This window comes from Chelonoidis abingdonii, chromosome 1 (assembly GCF_003597395.2).
Source record: "Chelonoidis abingdonii isolate Lonesome George chromosome 1, CheloAbing_2.0, whole genome shotgun sequence".
Classification (NCBI taxonomy): Eukaryota; Metazoa; Chordata; order Testudines; family Testudinidae; genus Chelonoidis; species Chelonoidis abingdonii.
Genome location: NC_133769.1, coordinates 266,298,459 through 266,318,550, shown reverse-complemented (window position 1 = coordinate 266,318,550; position 20,092 = coordinate 266,298,459). Strand labels below are relative to the sequence as shown.

The following is a 20,092-nucleotide window of genomic DNA, read 5'->3' as shown; positions in this document are numbered from 1 at the left end:
CAATGCACATACATACAAACTCCTCGTAACACAAACATGCTTAATTTCTATTAAGCTAGGCCAGAGCTCTTTCTGCCAAAAGCTCAGACAAACATAAGTCCTAGATTGTCCTGAAGTTAATTAAACTTGGATCCTGATTGACCATTGGCAGAAGCAAATTTTAGAGATCTAAGCCCTCTCCTGAGAACAACTACAGAAAGTTTAACTTAAAGAATCAACAAGATGAATGGCACAGTAGATCCTAATTCCCTTAGAAACAAAGGGAGAAAGGTGATCTCCTAGCTCAGGGATCAGCAACCTTTGGCACGCAGCCCATCAGAGAAATCCGCTGGCGAGCCAGGCCAGTTTGTTTACCTGCAGCGTCTGTAAGTTCAGCCTATCCTGGCTCCCACTGGTTGCAGTTTTCTGTTCCAGGCCAATGGGGGCTGCAGGAAGTGGCAGCTAGCACATGCCTCGGCCCGTGCCACTTCCCACAGCTCTCATTGACCTGGAATGGCAAACTGCTGCCAGTGGGAGCTGCAATCGGTCGAACCTGCAGATGCTGCAGGTACACAAACCATCCGAGCCTGCCAGAGGATTTCTCTGACAGGCCACATGCCAAAGTTTGCTGATCCCTGTGCTAGCTAACAGAAACTCACAACCTATATAAACAGATAAGGAAAGGTACTGTGCTACTGTGATATACAAGAATCAAGGAATAGTGATGGATCTAATGTGACCATTGGTTACTCAACCATTGGCAAAGCTAGGTCATATATCAAGATACACTCTCAACACCCTTATACAGATGTTTCCACCTTCCTATCAGACCATCTTATCTGTATTTACCCTGACTCAACCTGCTCCCTTTTACTTCCCCGTTACTTCCCCTTTAGTGAAAAAGAGAAGTTGAAGCATAGGATGGACACTGAGCAAAGCACAGCTCAGGACTGACAGGTTGGAAAAGAGACAACAAAGGAGACTATGACGGAGGTCTATGAAATCATGAATGAGCTGGAGAAAGTGAATAAGAAGTGCTATTTAAACCGTCACACAACACCCAATGAAATTAATAGACAGTAGGTTTCAAACAAACAAAAGGTAGTACTTCTTCATGCAACCTGTGGAACTCATTGCCATGGTATGTTGAGAAGCCCACAACTATAAATGGATTTAAAAAAAGAATTAGATAAGTTCATGGAGGATAGGTCCATTAATGGCTATGAGCCAAGATGGTCAAGGATGCAACTTCATGTTCTGGATGTACCTAAGCTTCTGACTGCCAGATCCTGGGACTGGACAACAGATGTGGATCACTTGATGATTGCCCTGTTCTGTTGTTTCCATTGCAAACATCTGGCATTGGCCACTATTGGAAAAGAGGATACTGGTCTAGATAGACCACTGTCTGATCCATTATGGCCATTCTTATATTCTTACGTTCATGTTCCTTTAATCACAGAATAATAGAACCATAGACTTAGCGGGGATGACAAGGGTCATCTAATCTACCCCCCTGCCAAGATGCAGGCTTTGTTATGTCTACACAGCCTTCTTTTGAAAACTGCCAGTGAAGGATCTTCCACGACCTCACTAAAAAGCGACAGAGTCCTGTGGCACCTTGTAGACTAACAGACGTATTGGAGTATAAGCTTTTGTGGGTGAATACCCACTTCGTCAGATGCATGTAGTGGAAATTTCCAGAGGCAGGTATAAATATGTAGGCAACAATCAGTCTAGAACAGCAAGGGAAGAGAAACTGCTTTTGTAGTTGGCTAGCCATTCACTGTCTGTTTAATCCTGAGCTGATGGTGTCAAATTTGCAAATGAACTGAAGCACAACAGTTTCTCTTTGAAGTCTGGTCCTGAAGGTTTATTTTGCTTTTTTTTTGTTTATTTTTTTAAGCAAAAAAGAGAGCCTATAAGAGGTTCTCATCCTCCCTGATTGAACTAACTTCATTATCTCTAGACTCACTCTTGCTTGCATATTTATACCTGCCTCTGGAAATTTTCACTACATGCATCTGACGAAGTGCGTATTCACCCACGAAAGCTCATGCTCCAATATGTCTGTTAGTCTATAAGGTGCCAAAGGACTCTTTGTCGTTTTTTACAGATGCAGACTAACATGGCTACCCCTCTGATACTTGACACGACCTCCCTAGATAGTCTGTTCTATTGTCCTACAGTTTTTACAATTAGAAAGTTTTTTCTGAGATTTAATCTAAATCTGTTGCACTGTAGTTTGAACCCATTGCCTGTTGTCCTACCCTCTGTGACAAAAGAGAACAACTTTTCTGCATATTTTTATGGCAGACTTTCAAATATTTGAAGACTGCTATCACATCCCCTGTTAATCTCCTCTTTTACAAACTAAATCCCATTACTTCAGCCTTTGCTCATATGGCTTGCATTCCATCTCTTTGATCATTTTTGTCACTTGCTGCTGAATGCTTTCCAGTTTCTCTACATTCTTTCTATGAACTGGTGACCAAAACTGGACACAGTACACCAGCGCTGAGGCCTAGCCAATGCTGAGTAGAGCGGTACTATCACTTCCTGTGACTTGCATGCTATGCCTCCGTTAATGCAACTAAAATTGCATATTTTGTTTGCAACAGCATCACATTATTAACTCATGTTAATGTTGTGATCCACCACAACTCCCAACTCCTTCTCAGCAGTGCTACTGCCAAGGCAGTTGTCCTCCATTCTGTAGTTGTGCATTTGGTATTTCTTTCTTAAGTGTAGCCTGTTACATTTGTCTTTGTTAAATTTAATTTTGTTCTCCAACTGGAACCCCATTCTCCAATTTATCAAAATCTCTTTGAATTTTAGGTCTATCATCCAAAGTATTGGCAACCCCCTCTAGCTTTGTGTCATCTGCATATTTGATCAGTATGCTCACTGTACCTACATTCAGGTCATTAATAAATATGTTAAACAACACCAGACCCAGAACAGATTCTTATGGAATCCCACTCGAGATGTCCTTCCAATCTGACATCATTCCATTAACAGCTACTCTTTGTTTGCGGGTGGTTTAACTCATTATGTACCCACTTCATGGTAGTTCTGTCGAGCCCACATTTCTCCAGCTTACTTATCAGAATATCATGTAGGATTGTGTCAAAAGCCTTGCTAAAGTTCAGGTATATTATGTCCGCTACACTCTCCCTATACACCAAACCAGTTACTCTGTCAAAGAAGGAAATGAAGCTGCCTTGGCACGATTTGTTCTTAGTAAATCCGTGCTGGCTCCAGGTATTCACCAACTAAATGTTTTATACCTTGTGCTAAGAACTTCCCAGGTACTAAGTTCAGGCTGATTGGTCTATAATTCCTCAGCTCCTCCATTTTCCCCCTTTTTAAAGATGAGCACTATGTTAGCCCTTCTCCAGTCTTCTGAGACCTCTCCTGTTATCCACGAGTTTGCAATCTGGGAATGAGGAATGAGAGAAAAAGAGTCAATTTGAACTTGAATATTGCACTGCTTTCCCTATCATCCAGAAGCCTACAAGTGTGCAGAAGATCAAACAGTTGAGTGATCTCATCAGTAAACATAAGACTAATAAAACAATAGTGACAGCAGTTTTAGGAGGGAGATGTAGTATACAATTGATTTAAGGAAGTTTTAATTTTGATCTAAATAGGAATTTAGAATACAAGGGGCTTTCAAAGTTTTGTCTTAGGGAGATAGAGAGGCTGAAAGATGCTTTTGGGGAGACAGTATTTTGGCAGTTAATGGATAGTCTGAGAGAAGGGATGAAATCTTGGGTAGAGTCTAGCATATAAAGGTATGTGGTGGAGAAAGTGGCTTTCTGAAGGTGGAAAAGGCTGCAGACATCTGGGTCCTAGATGACTAAAGTTTCTGTAATTATCCAGGAAAATCTGACAAAAATCACTGCTGATCAGTGTTTCAACATTTCTTTTCCTTTCTACATTTTTTTTATTCATTAATTCTCATTTTCATCTCTGTAATAGCTTAAGGGCAAATAAGAATATGTTTTCTTCTAGAACTATTTATTTATGCAAATCCTTAATGTCTGGTTTGTCAGCTATTTCATAAACTGCACATAAGTTTCATTCTAGGCCAAGGTAATATAATCTCATCAAGTCGTACAAGCAAATCATCAGTCAACCAAAGTGAATGATATCTTAAGTATAAATGGGGAACATCCAAATTAGAGGGAGAAAGAGAGTGAGGAACCTAGAGAAAACATTAATTCAGAGCAAGATTGAGATTTTACATCCAGCCTTGAGAAAGGGGTTGAATGTAGGTATGCAACGCCAGGAGCACAGGGAAAGCGTGTGATTGTGCATGTCCGTATCCCTGCTTAAACTATATATAGTATAAAATATTGCTTATCTTTTTATATGCTATTATTGAAACCTGCACTTTGCATTAAAATATACTAGGAGTAGCATTATGTGGTTCACTTTTCCAAAAATTGTTTACTCACAGCTATGGTTTAAATAAATGAAACAAATTATTGTTTTTAAAGTCAGTTTGCTGTTGAGTTATGATTGATGGATAGTGATACCATGGTAATGGGCATAAAAACCTGAAAAGGAGAAAAGAAAAGATAAGAAATACATGTTTCTTTTAATAAAATTGGAAAACACATGAAGTCCAAAATCATTTAGGAGTCTTTATAGCAGAAAATATATACTGCCTTCTACACTGAAGAAGCCCCAGAAGGTTTCATGCTCATTTTATCTATTCAACAAGAAATACAACCAGACCAAAACCAACTTTCACCGAGATTTAAAGTATGGAGTTTCAAACAAGTCTTGTGATGGAGACTATGTTTTTGTTTTGTTTTCTTAATATTCTACCCAGTCCACAAATTATCACTGACTGAGGAGAAGCATATTAGTTTATAACGTTTAAATTCCAGATTAAAGGGGGAATATATTGAGGAGACACTTAAATATCCATTTCTGTATATCATTAGGAATAAACTGCATCTGTACTGAACTGAAATTATTTCCTTACCCTTAGGAGTCTTCTTCTATTAGACAGAGGACACCATCTTCCTTATTTTTTTTTCTTTTCTTCTTAAAGAAGGCTTTTGTCAGATTAGCAATGGCTCTTGCTTTCAATCAATCATAAAGGGCTTCATTCTAGGGTAGATGTCAGTGATAAATTTATGTCAACTGCTTTAGTGATACTCATCTCATGTTACTGATAATGGTTAACAAGGGCTGATCCTACGAACACAGCTATGCATAGTGTTTATTACCAGAAATCAGTGCTTACCTGCCAATTTCTTAAAATAAAAGAGCAGAATTTAAATGTACATATTTTTAAGGCCTGGCTGGTGGTGCAGTGGATTCTAACTCCTCTCCTTTGATGTGGGCGCAAAAACCCACTAAGCTATTTAGTTCCATCTCCCCAGCACTTGAATTAGAACTCCCCACACCCCAAGCGCGTAAGTCAATTCTCTCCTCCCAACATGTCTCTTTGAAGGGTGGTATCTATTGATGATAGACATTCTGTTTTCTCCTGAGATATCATCATGGAATCATCACACACATGTCCCATGCCTGGGAATGACATCTCCATAAGGATCCTTTTCTTTTTTTCCCGGGCTTGGGGGAAAAAAGAGCAAGAGTGTAGGACTTCCTCTTCTCTCAGGATTGGAGGACCACAGCACCAGGGGGGGTTCTTGATGCCCGTCTGAGGCTTAGCAGGGTGGGGTGGGGACAGGAAGTAGCAGTGGTTACAAAACTAGTAGAAGTAGCAGATCCCCAGCTTACACTCTGTGCACAAGGATGAGTGCTTTAGGAGGGAGTAGTGACTGCTACATGTACTGGTGGACCAAGCTGTCCCTCAGCCCGTACAGCAGCTCTGACTGGCAGCCCTTGAAGGCATGGAAATGCAGGAGGGCAGCCAAGCAGGAGGCAGATTTCTCTGTACACTAGCGTTTACCCACCATAGACACCAAAAAGGGTTGAAAAGCCTGTAGTCTGTGCAGTAAATCTGTGGAGTTGTTAGGTTTGCAATAAGATATTGCCTGGTAGAAAGCACCGCACCTGGCAGTGTTTTCAGGATCAGGCTCTTACACTGTAAGGAGCTATTCTCCTACAAAACACAAATTTATGAATAAAACTGCTTGTTTCTATTCATTCTGACAAATATCTAGCATTGTTCTTTGTTATGGCCATAGCCACAGGTGTGCATGACACTTTACAGACAAAGATGACATGGCTGCTGTTTTAGTCCACATTCCATGACTGTGTTTTCTTATTGATACGTCTTCTTTCCCCTTACACAATTATTCACCTTTTAAACCCATCCTTTACTCTTTGATCTGAATAGCTTTTGCAGTTATCAAATGCCTAGTTTCACTGTGGCATTTAATTACCTGCAAAAGCCATTTATTGCCACATATATAATCCTGAGCCATGAACATTATCCCTTAATTAAAGTCAACAACATCCAACATATTGGCTGGCATATAGAACACTCCTTAGACACATGATTCACAACTCACTAGGACTGAAAATTTAAACTTTCAATACCAACAAGAAATACATTTTTGTCACAGGATTCCCTCTATTGTCATCTAATCTTGCTATTACAGGAATTGCTTCCCATTTCTTTTGTATTCAAAACACACCATCTTTGCTTAATTATAGCACTGCCTGTTTTTAGGGAGAAGTCCTGCTCTATTATTTTGTAGCCAGAGAAGGCCCAGAAATACAGCAGAAGCTTAGTCAGGATGTGCAGTAATGCAAACACCTGTTAATGATCATCATGAATAGTAAAATTTCATTTCATTTTTTGTTTTTAGAAATGATTTTAGAAAGAGCTGGGTGTGATTTTTAACAGGAGTCTGAATGTCTCAGAAAAAAAACACCAAATAAAAACTGCTATTGAATAAGCATTTCAACACAACTGAATATCAGTATTACAGCATAAGGGAGAATAAAATATCAGAATGTAACAGTACTCCCACACTGAGTTACACAACATAGACAGTGTTTCTACCTGGCAAAATCAGTTAGGTGGGAGTTTAATCTTTATCTCATTTCACTATGCCCAATTTTATCAGCTACTTAAGGGAACAGACAAAATTAAAAATAATTTCTGGAGACACTGTTATGGGAATAATTTGAACACTGATTCTTTTTCCTGATTAAGTTCCATAGTCTCAATGAATACATTACTCTGCCGTCAATATAGCAGAGAATGAACCAGGTCTACTAACATTGTGAATGAAGTCTTTCCTCTATAAAGCCATGTTCCTAATTAATTATGCCCCTCAGCCACCATTAAAAGAACTGGGTTGTCTGTCTAACTGAAGGCCTCTGGAGGGTCAGTGTAGCACACTACAGTGGCAAGAATTTCTGCTCCATCCCTACTATGTGAATGTATATTAGCTGCCTTGTCCTCTAAACGAGAGATGATCCAAAACTGAAATCTCAAATCTGAATCCATAGAAATGTCAGAGGCTGAACAGGTACCAGTGAAGAATCTGCTGGTCCAAACCTGACCCTACAATTTTAATTCAAGTTTGTTTCCAAATACAGAATGGGTACACTTTCCAATTTCACTTTAGATACAGATGAAGTTTCACAACATCACCCCATGATATCAGCTATCTCGAAGGTCAGCTGACGGTAAGGCTGTGTCTACGCTACCACTTATGTCAGCAAAATGGATGTCACTCAAGGATGTTAATGTTCTACCCCCTGAGTGACATAAGTTATGACAGCATAAGCGCTAGTGTGCACAGCACTATGTCGGCAGGAGAGTGTATCCCGCCAACATAGCTTCGGCTGCTCACGGGAGTGTTTTTTTTATGCCGTTGACATAGAGCATGTTCACCATACATGCTGGTACAGCTGTGCCACCGCAGCACTGTAAATGTAGGCATGCCCTTAGCTTTACACCATTCAGCACAGTATAATCATTATGAGATCATCTAATCTCATACAGTTTCCACCATTTTCTTTTGAAATTTCTCAAGAACTATTCATGAGATGGCAGAATGACTCCTGATGCTTTTCCTGAAGTGTTTCGCTCTGCCCATTTCCTTGAAACAGCACTACCAAGCAGGTACTACTGAGACCCTAATAATTATTCCATATAATAGTTATATAATGAATTATCTATTGTTATAATGCTCTTACTTATTATTGTTATTAGCACATTGTGGGAAGTAGTGTAAGTGCTGTACAACACTCAGAGAGACCGAAGAACATACACTCCAGGATATTCTGGGTCTATAGATTATGTGAGCAATTTGTTGTAAGAATTCAATCACAGATATTAAAAATCCAAGTTCTGTTGGTTAGTTTTCATAGGACACAATCACATGTTGTGGTTTCGTTTGAACAAGATTTCTCTGGTGGCTGCTCTGACAAATTTTCCAAAAACACTTGATTAATTTTAAGAAAAACAAATAAATATGTACATATACATGCCCACGTCGTTGTAATTTATTTATGTAGGTATTTATTTTTGCAATAATGAAAATAATGTACAGTTTTATTTTGGTGCCCCGGGCCCTGCTGCTTCCTCCACATTGCCCTAAGCTCCTTTCTGCAGCCTCAGCCCCAGGCTTAACCCGCTCCTTGCCTCTTGACCATGGAACCTGGTAAGGCCAGACATCCTGAAGCCTGGCTAGAGCAGTGGGGAGGGCTGAAGCCCATAGCCCCACCATGCTGAGGTCTGGACCCCAGAGCCCACTGCCAGAGATCCAAGGCTGAATCCTGCACCCAGAGTTCCTCAGCTGAAGCCTGCCACCAAAGCCTCTGGCTAAATCAGGAGAGGGGGCTGAAATCTACCCCTGAAGTCCTGCAAGTAAAGCCGGGATGGGGGTGGGGCTGAAGCCCTTCTCCAGAGCCTCTGGGTGCTGCAGGGAGGGCCCACTGCTTTGCCCCTCCACCCCCCATCTCTGCCCAGGAGGCTATTGTGGCGACAGGAAAAAAGCCACAGTGGCTGCATTTGAGAAACATGGTGCTAAATGACCATGGTTATCCCTTCTGAATCTCCCTGTTCATTGTCGTCCTTCCTGGGTCCTGTAGAATACACTAAGCTCTATATTGCTCTCAACATGCACATAACAGTTTCAGCTCTGGATTATGACAGTGACTATAATCAAATCTCACCCTTCAGGACTTCAGACGGTCACCTGCAAGTTCCAGGAAGGATTTTTTTCTCCAATGCACAAGCGGCCAGATGTGTTTCTCTTCTTGCCTTCTTCTGAAACACCTAAGGATGGCCATAATTGGAAGACTAGTGCTTCAGGGCAATACAGAGCATCCGCTTTTCTAGAAGTTTGGCTCATGCACCTTGCTTACATATTCAGGGTCAAACTGATCACCAGATTTAAAGTTGGGAAGGACTTTTCTCCAGATCAGATTAGCAGAGACCATATAGCAGTTTATTCACCTGAGGACTGAAATGTCTAACTCAAGTTATTGGGCCCACTATAGCAGCATCTGGGTGAGATTTAATGACCTGTGATATGCAGGAGATGAGATTGGAGGACCTAATGATCCCTTCTGGCATTAAACTCTATGAAAATAACAAATATTACTTAAGTTTCTGATGTGAATTTTTGAGTGTGAGTTATTAGTTCAAATTTTGCTTTCTGAGGGTATGTCTAGACTACGAAATTAGTTTGAATGAATAGAAGACGGTTTTGTAGAAATCGATTTGTCATTTGTGTGTGTCCCCACTAAGCACATTAAGTCGGCAGCATGCGTCCACAGCATTGAGGCTAGCGTCGACTTTCAGAGTGTTCCACTGTGATAGCTATCACACAGTCTCCATCCCCCTCATTGGAATTCTGGGTTGAGATCCCAATGCCTGATGGGACAAAAACATTGTCGTGGGTGGTTCTGGGTACGTGTTGTCAGGCCCCTCCTCTCTCCTTCTGTGAAAGCAATGGCAAAAATTTGTTTCTCACTTTTTTTCCTGGGTTACCCATGCAGATGACATACCATGACAAGCATGGAGCCCGCTTAGCTCACTGTACATCTCCTGGGTGCTCCTGACAGATGCGGTACTGCAGTGCTACACAGCAGCAGCTCCTTGCCTTTGCAAGTTGGCAAAGACACTTACCAGTCATGCTATAACATCTGCTTCTGTCATGGGTGCTCCTGGACAACCTTGGTGAGGTTGGTCAGGGACACCTAGACAAAAATGGGAATGACTCTCCATGTTATTCTCTTCTTTAGTTTTCTCTAATGGAGATTCAGTCCTGCCTGGAATATCAGACAAGTCTACTAAAGAACCAGAGAGGCAAACGGTCTCTCTGAGTCAGAGTCCCAGACATCCCGCAGAAATGATGAGCTGAATGCCATTCTTGGGGTTGCCCCTACAACAACCCCACCTGTTGCTTCCCTCTTCCCCCACCCCTCCCGGGCTGCCTTGGCAGTTATCCCCCCATTTGTGTTATGAAGTAATAGAGAATGCATGAATTTGAAACAACACTGATTTTATTGCCTCTGCAAGTGGCGAACAAAGGGGGGAGGGGAGGGCGGTTGGCTTACAGGAAAGTAAAGTGAACCACCATTCTGCACTTGCTCAGCCTATAGTTGGACTGCTCCTTACTGCTGTACAGGCTTCATGAGCCATGGGAGCAAGGGGTCGGCTGGGGTAGGTGCGACCGCACAGTGCTGCAGACTGGGAGAGGAGCCTGAGGCAGAAGCTTCCAGATGGCATGATATTCCAGGCAGGACTGAATCTCCATTACACAAAACTTAAAGAGAGAATGACCTGAAGTCATTCCCATTTTTGTCCAAGTGCCTCCTACCGAGGCTGGCTAGGAGCACCCATGTCTGCCCAGGCACCTCCAACCAACTTCACTGAGGCCATCCAGGAGCACCCACAGGACAATGATGACGGCTACCAGTCATACTGTACCATCTGCCATCCACAAGGCAAGGGGATGCTGCTGTGTAGCGGTGCAGTACCGTGTCTGCCAGCAGCACCCAGGAGACTCATAGACTCAAAGGTCAGAAGGGACCATTACGATCATCTAGTCTGACCTCCTGCACAATGCAGGCCGCATACAGTGACAGTGAAAAAAGGTGAGAAATGATTTTTCCCCTTGCTTTCACGGAGGTGGGGGGGCTGACAACATGTACCCAGAACCACTCGCAACAATGTTTTTGACCCATCAGGCATTGGGATCTCAACCCAGAATTCAAATGGTTGGCTGAGACTGCGGGAACTGTGGGATAGCTACAGTCATCAGTTGCCCCTCCCTCCATGACAGCAACTGCAGACAATCGTTTCGCACCTTTTTTCCACACAGATGCCATAGCACAGAAAGCATGGAGCCCGCTCAGATTGCTGTGGCAGTTATGAACACTGTAAACAGCATGTGCATCATCCTGAAGTATATGCAGCACCAGAACCTGCAAAGGCAGGTGAGGACTTGATGGCAGCGACAGCAGGGCGGTCATGACAGTGGTGAGGACATGGACACAGACTTCTCTAAAAGCACAGGCAATGGCAATTTGTCCATCGTGGTGACAATGGGGCAGGCTCATGCCATGAAACACCAATTCTAGGCCGGGAAACAAGCACAGACTGGTGGGACTGCATAGTGTTGCAGATCTGGGATGATTCACAGTGGCTGCGAAACTTTTGCATACGTAAGGGAACTTTCATGGAAATTTGTGACTTGGTGTCCCCTGCCCTGAAGCACAAGAATACCAGGATGAGAGCTGCCCTGACAGTTCACAAGCGAGTGGTGATAGCCCTCTAGGCGCTTGCAATGCCAGACAGCTACCGGTCAGTCAGAAATCAATTTGGAGTGAGCAAATCTACTATGAGGGCTGCTGTGATCCAAGTAACCAAAACGATCTTTGACCTGCTGCTATTAAGGGTAGTGACTCTGTGAAATATGCAGGCCATAGTGAATGGCTTTGCTGCAATGGGATTCCCTAACTATGGTGTGGCAATAGACGGAATGCATATCCCTATCTTGGGACTGGAGCATCAAGGCAGCGAGAACATAAACTGAAAGAGGCACTTTTCAATGCTACTGCAAGCACTGGCGGATCACAAGGGACATTTCACGAACATCAGTGTGGGATGGCGAGGAAAGGTACATGACACTCGCATCTTTAGGAGCTCTGGTCTGTGTCAACAGTTGGAGCAAGGGACTTACTTTCCAGACCAGAAAATAACTGTTGGGGATGTTGAAATGCCTATAGTTATCCTTGGGGACCCAACCTACCCCTTAATGCCATGGCTTATGAATCCATACACAGGCAGCCTGGACAGTAGTAAGGAGCAATTCAACTATAGGCTGAGCAAGTGCAGAATGGTGGTAGAATGTGCCTTTGGACATTTAAAAGCGCGCTGGCACAGTTTACTGACTCGGTTGTGCTTGCTCTGTGCTCCACAATATCTGGGAGAGTAAGGGGGAGACATTTATGGTGGGGTGGGAGGTTGAGGTAAATCACTTGGCCACTGATTACGTGCAGCCAGACACCAGGGCTGCATAGAAGAGCATAGCAGTGCACGGTGCGCATCAGAGGAGCTTTGAAAACCAGTTTCATGACTGGTCAGGGGGTACGGTGTGAAAGTTCTGTTTGTTTTTCCTTGATAAAAACCTGCCCCCTTGGTTCACTCTACTTCCCTGTAAATAAACCACCCTTCCGTCCCCCCCCTTTGATCACTGCTTGCAGAGGCAATAAAGTCATTGTTGTTCAAAATTCATGCACTCTTTATTACTTTGTCACACAAATGGAGGGATAACTGCCAAGGTAGCCCGTGAGGGGTGGGGGAGGAGGGAAGCACCAGGTAGGGTGGTGGAGGAGGGGAGGAGGGAAGGACAAGGCCACACTGCACTTCAAAACTTATTGAATGCCAGCTTTCTGTTGCTTGGGCAGTCCTCTGGAGTGGAGAGGTTGAGTGGCTGGAGGCCCTCCCACCGCATCTTTGGGCGTCTGGGTGAAGAGGCTATGGAACTTGGGGAGGAGGGTGGTTGGTCACATAGGGGCTGCAGCAATGGTCTTTATCCTCCTGCTTCCTGTCCTGCTCAACAATATGCTGGAGAATGTGAGTTTGATCCTTGAGTAGCCTGAGCATTGCTTCATGCCTCCTTTCATCACGCTGACACCACGTCTCCTTTTGCTGGTCCCTCCTGTCCTCTCACACATCTCTCCTGTCCTCACGTTCATTTTGTGCTTTCCTGCACTCTGACATTGTCTGCCTCCATGCATTTTGCTGAGCTCTTTCAGTGTGGGAGGACTGCATGAGTTCAGAGAACATGTCATCGTAAGTGCTTTTTTTCGCCTTCTAATCTTCGCTAGCCTCTGGGATGGAGATGATAGGGGGAGCGTTGAAACATTTGCAACTGTGGGAGTGAAAAAAAGGAGAGAGTAGTATTTAAAAAAACACATTTTAGAGAACAATGGGTACACTCTTCCATGGTGAACTAAGCTGTTAACATTACATAGCACGTGTGCTTTCTTTACAAGGTCACATTTTGACTCTTATATTGAGGGTCTGCTGGTTTGGTGTGAGAGATCACACACGCAGGGCTGGTGGGCAAAAGAATTCAGCTTGCCACAACCATGGTAAGCCACAGTCTTTTGGCTTCTTTAACCTTCATAACATGTGGGAATGATGTCAAGCAGCAGTACTCTCATGTCCCATACCAAGCATCCATTGGGTTGGCCATTTAAAATGGGTTGGACATTTAAAAGGAGGGGCTGCAGTTTTTGGGTTAAGGTGCAGCACAAACCCAACTAAAGCCCTCCACCCTATCCTATTCTCTGAGATGATTGCTTCACCCCTCCCCCCACCGTGTGGCTAACATTGGGGGTGATTTCTGTTCAGCCACAGGCAAACAGCCCAGCAGGAACGGCCACCTCTGAATGTCCCCTTAATATAATTGCCCTATTACAACCAGGTGACTGTGAATGATATCACTCTCCTGAGGATAACACAGAGAGATAAAGAACAGATGTTGCTTGAATGCCAGCAAACACCAGGACCATATGCTGCCATGCTTTGTTATGCAATGATTCCCGAGAATGTGCTACTGGCCTGGTTTGGTAATGGAGGATGGAATAAACCTGCCCTCCACAGAAACGTTTTGCAAAGGCTTTGGGAGTACATCCAGGAGAGTTTCACTGAGATGCCCTGGAGGATTTCCATTCCATCCCCATACACGTTATCAGACTTTTCCAGTAGCTGTACTGGCCGCGAATGCATCCCAAGTCTTCAGGGCAAATTAATCATTAAACATGCTTGCTTTTAAACCATGTACAATATTTACAAAGGTACACTCACCAGAGGTGCCTTCGCTTCCTTCAAGGTCTGTGAGCCTGCCTTGCGTAGGTTAGGAGGGTACTGGCTCCAGGGTGATAAACAGTTCCTGGCTGTTGTGGAAAATGTTTTCTCCACTTCCTTGCTGTGTGCTAACTTCAATGTCATCCTCCTTCTCCTCCCCTTCCTCACTCCCTAAATCCGCATCCCTGTTGCATGAGAGTCCATTGATGGAGTCAAAGCACAGGGGTGGGGTAGTTGTAGGGGCACCCCTTAGAATGGCATGCAGCTCATCATACAAGTGGTATGTCTGGGGCTCTGCCCTGGAGCAGCCGTTTGCATCTTTGTTTTTTTGGTAGGCTTGCCTCAGCTCCTTAAGTTTCACACAGCACTGCTTTGGGTCCCTGTTATGACCTTTGTCTTTCATGCCATTTGAGATTTTTTCAAATATTCTGGCATTTCATCTTTTGGAACAGAGTTTGGATAGCACGGATTCGTCTTCCCACACAGTGATCAGATCCAGTACCTCCTGTTCAGTCCATGCTGGAACTCTTTTGCAATTCTAGGACTCCATGTTCACCTTTGCTGATGAGCTCTGCATGGTTACCTGTGCTGATCAGCTCTCCACGCAGGGCAAGCAGGTAATGACATTCAAAAGTTTGCGAGCCTTTTCCTGTCTACCTGGCCAGTGCATTGGAGTTGAGACTGCTGTCCAGAGTGGTCACAATGAAGCACTCTGGGATAGCTCCCGGAGGCCAATACCATCAAATTGCATTCTCACTACCCCAAATTCGACCCAGCAAGGTTGATTTCAGCACTAATCCCCTTGTCAGGTAGGAGTACCAAAATCGACTTTAAGAGCCCTTTAAGTCGACAGAAATGGCTGGACGTGTGGACAGGTGCAGGGTAAAATCAATCAAATGCTGCTAAATTCGATCTAAACTCGTAGTGTAGACCAAGCCTGAGAAAGATCTGTCTGTTGCTGTGAATGTTTGTGCCAATAAACACATTTACTAGAATATTTGTGAGAAAAAAAAAAAGAGATAGAAGGCATAAATACAAATTCAAATTTTTATGCAATCATATAATCACTGATTTTTTTTATTTAGGAGGCACTCAATTCTGTCCTGATACTGAAATTAGGGGAATCTATCATTTTCTAACACCTACCTGTAATTTTTGATTCCATAGTAAAAATTCCTCTGTTTGCTTAAACTCTGGTGTTGTTAAGTTTTACATAATAATCATGGTTAAGTCTATTTATTCCAAAGGCAAAAACAGTCAGAAATGTTTCTTACGAACTGTGTCACGGGTGTAATAAATTCATCAGTTTATGCCTACATTACATCTTTTTTAATATTTTTATTTTGTTGTTGCATTCTCATGAGTAATTATTTCAAAATAAACACAACCTTAAACTGAGATGTCACTCTCAACTACAAAAAAAGTTTCTACAATTAAAAATTTGAACCTAATTAATCTTCAGCATAACATCACTATGGTTCCTATGTACTTTATTCAGCCAAGGAATTTTAGGAGATGACATCATGTCTGAGAAAGTGTCACACAATGCAGCAAAGATCCCTTGGTCCATTGAAGTAGCTCTTTGAGTTGGTATCAGCACAGTTATGCTGACAGAAAGTATAGTTGTCTACACATTGACATAATTTTTTATTTTCCTTAGATGTAAAAACATTAAAGGAAACAGTTTGATAAACAACGTAATGTAGACTACTATGATATGAAAATAGGCTGATTCCCAATGCGCATATGGTACTCTTTGGTGGATTAGGAAAGAACCATCTTATTGATACATTCACTGTGGTAGTCTGGCTGTTAGAGACTAAAAAAAGCTAGTAGAAGATTAGCAACATCTATAATGGTGAAAATAAAATTTAACAAAAGGGTTGTTATGGCTGTCAGAAAAGACCAAACAGTTCTTGATCCACACTGGTTAAAAGAGGTCTGCAAACAAAGCAGGATCATCCTTCATTTCAAATACTCTTGTGATCAAACCCAAGTGAGATAGCAGCTGCTTAAATAGAGTTAACAAGCCAGACACTTCAATCCCAATAAAAAGCTACCGTACAGTATGTTATGGCAAGTCATTTTTAAATGAAAGTCAGCTTTCCAGCTGCAAACAATTTATACGATCAGAACTTCCATAAAACCACTGAAATGTTAATGCTCACTTCAATGCTTGTGAAGAAACTAAGCACATATTTTTAGGCTACATTTAATAATTAAAAACTCTTTATGAACTTAGTTTTGCTCAGGCACATTTGTGCCAAGTAATGTTTTTAGGTGATCACATTAATTTTTATTAAAATCTGGTAAAATGCATGTTGAGTCGCCGTGGGTTAAATGTTTTATCTCTCTCTCTCTCTCTATATATATATACACACACACACACACACACACATCAAGATCCGATATAAATTACAGTTGTTTTCAAAAGTTAACCAGACCTGTCAAGACTCCCATTTGCAACAGAAATATCCTGTATTAGGGATTCAGCCTCTGTTTTTCACCAGTCTTCCAGATCCACCTGTCCAAGCCATGCTGAGGAGGTCAAATCCAGCATCTGAAGCATGCTTTGCAGGCAGCACAACAAAGTGAATTGCACAAGTCTGGTAAATTTCACATTACTAACCTGCAGCTTAATTGTAAAGTGAAAATTACCAGGTTAGTACATTTCACTTTGAAGCCTGCTGTACAGGCCTAACACACTGTGACTTGGAGTACCATGAGAGCTTGGGAGAGATGAACAGAGATGAGACCAGAGAACAGCAAAGGGCAGTTTAGCACATGGTGATAGCTCAGCCAGTATACTGCTGGAATATCACCACCACAAATAGGAGATGATTTTGCTTGACCACCTCACCAGCACTTTGTCCATTAATCCACCTCCTCTGGTAATACTTTTAATATTTAGATTTATGAGCAGCTGCTAACTGACATTTTAAAAAAATGGCTAGAAAAATGTTTCCTTTTTTTTCCTCCCTGATGTAGAATTATTTCCCTTCTGCACAAATTGTATCTGAAGTGCAGAAAAAGCATGCTATGGTAATACAGATAATAATATTTAAGACCAGGACCAGTGATAGATTAAAGGATCCAGGCTACTGCATACTATCACGTTAATAATACAGCCATTCCAAACTCATATCAATAATACTCATTTCAATAGAACTCATATCACATAACATTGTAGTCTTGCCTTTCTAATGCGATGGATGTGCCCTCTCCCCCACACTACAGCAGCCCCCAAGCTGGAGCTGTAAAGAAGAGAGGTCTCTCCCACTCTCCCCTGCCACAGCAGCCCTGGAGCTGAGGATGAGAGGGAGGGGCAGTCTGGCAGCCGCAGCCCTGGAGCTGGGGAAAGTTGCTTCTTTCTCTGGCCACCACAGCCCTGCACATCCCAAAATTCCCACCACCCTCTCTTCTCACCCCACTGCCCAATCCCACCTACCTCCTATTCCCCACAAGGCTATCACCTCATCAGGAGCAGACACCTAATTAGTGGAGCCACGACTGCACAGCTCCACTAATTAGATGGGTGACTCTTCATTCTTTTGTGTGCGATCGCCCAAGTGTGCACATTAGAGGGAACTATCCTCGGACCACCTGAATGGAGCTTGCAGACCACAGTTTGAGAACCTCTGCCCTAGACTGCAACTCCCAGATGTTTCCCTTTTGCCTCTCACTTCTGACTTCCTTCCTTTCCAGGGAACTCTAACAGTTCTTCTGCACCAAACACTATATGGGTCTAAATTCACTCAGTACCTACATTTTCAGGGTGAAAGTTCCCTTGGAGCTTCTGCCTCACTCGAGGTGTCTGGAGACCTTTTTCTCATCTACGTCCCAGAGTGATTCATGGACCATGGGAATTTTGCATTTTGCCACCTAACTTTCATTCAGAACCTGATCTGGTAGGTGTGTTTGGAGGCTGTCTTCTGGACTGAGTCCCATTCAGAATTCTGGCTGGAAGAGGTGTCTACATTGTAACTCAATGATTACCATACTCACCCAGTGATTACTGTACTCACCAGGCAGTCAATCCCAGCAAAAGACAGAGAAGCAGCTTTGTGTCCACATTCTGCAAGGTAGAAGAGTAGGGGAGAGCTAACCTTCCCCAGTAACCAGAAGCACCATCTTCACAGAGGGGCTCATCCTGAAGATGTTCCCTTCCATAGCTTCACTAAATAAGGATACATCCTCATTGACAGCTTTGTGTGGGAAGGGACAAATACCTCTATCCATCAGCCTCACCCTTCAATAACTCATTCACCAAGGAAAGTGAAGAGGAGGAAAGAAGCCCTCATGGCACCATGAGGGAGAAAAAATAGTGCATCAGATCCTTCCATGTGTTTTTTCTTGCACTGGATGCTGGGGGAAGGCCAGGATTTGAGCAACAGAAACACCCCTTTCATGATACCACCGCAATAATGTTCCCTGGCTAGCTAGGAAGGGGCTTCAGGGTGAGGAAAGACCTAGTCTAAGGGACTTAGCTCAATCATAATATGAAGAGAGGTGAAGGCTCTCATGGGGGATGACACCACTATGCACAGAGGTGACAGACACAATGACTGATACGTTTCTTTGACTATTAACTGCACATTTCTGTAGTCTGCACTATAACACTCCAAAGCAAAGGACATTGTACCCCTATACCAACTGTAACTGGGGAGGGAAGGCTGAAACTGGTTGTGCAAGTAAACTAAGGATGGGACTGGTGGGTGTACTGGAACCCATTTGGCTGGAAGAAGGATTGGAAAAGGAGCTGGGGAAAGTTGGAGAGACTGGGCGTGGCTGGACAAGGAGATAGGGACTAGGAACCAATGTGAGGGGAGGGAACGGAGCAAGAGGAAGAGATACAGATCAGACAAGGAGCTGGGCAGTTACGAGAGAACTGGGACTGTCTAGGTAAAGAGACTGGGGCAAGAAGCTAGGGAAAGGGTGAGTGGGGAAACTGCAGTGCTGGCACTTCCATTTAGGTGGCCTAGGCAATTGCCTAGGGCGCCAGGATTATTGGTGGGCGGCATTTTGCCAGAGGGGGCGGCAGGCGGCTCCGGTGGAGCTGCCGCAGTGGTGCCTGTGGACGGTTGGCTGCTCCCGTGACTCAAGTGGACCTCCCGCAGGCACCACTGCGGCAGCTCCACCGGAGCTGCGGACCAGCGGACCCTCCGCAGGCACCACTGCGGCAGCTCCACCGGAGCCACAGGACCAGGGCGCGGGGTGGCGAAATTGCCGTGCACCTAGGGCGCTAAAACCCATAGCGCCGGTCCTGGGAAACTGAGATTAGATGAGCCTAGGGAGGGAGACTAAAATTGGGATTGGGAGGGGATCCGAACTGATGAGGAGTTAGGATGGGAAGAACTCTGTCTGCCTGGGCAAGTAGACTGTGACTGCAAGGAGAAGCCTAAGGAGTGGAGAGTGGAACTAGGTAGACTAGGAGAATGGGTCTGAGACAATGAGTTAGACATGGAGAAGACACAGGACGGGCACAGGGACAGATTGAAGGGGATGGGGTAAAAGGAGATCAAGGTTTGGGAGAAGAGACAGAAGAGTCTGTGCCCATTTGTGCACACTCCCCTCTAGAGCAAATTCCTTAGTCTCACCATTCCTTTCCTGTCAGTACATATCTGTGACACCCACTAGCAAAACACGCAATCCCACTCTAGTACTTGTTCACATAAAGAATGACAACCTGCTTCATCAACTCAAGTCATGTATTTAGGGAATAACAACAGGGATTTTTGCTAAAAGCTGGTGATGTATCAGTTGGAAATGACAGAGGATGAGAAAGACCAAGATGTATTTGTTACTCATAGGATGACTATGAGCCGTCAATGTGATGCA

The 20,092-nt window shown here is 43.5% G+C and overlaps 1 protein-coding gene and 1 pseudogene across 1 annotated transcript in view; both read right to left on the bottom strand.

The window, feature by feature from the left end:
• Positions 1-20,092, bottom strand: part of EFNB2 (ephrin B2) — a 504,468-nt gene that overhangs the window by 43,929 nt on the left and 440,447 nt on the right. The gene's annotated exons all lie outside the window — the stretch shown is intronic.
• On the bottom strand, positions 12,668-14,804 carry LOC142046330 (uncharacterized; annotated as a pseudogene).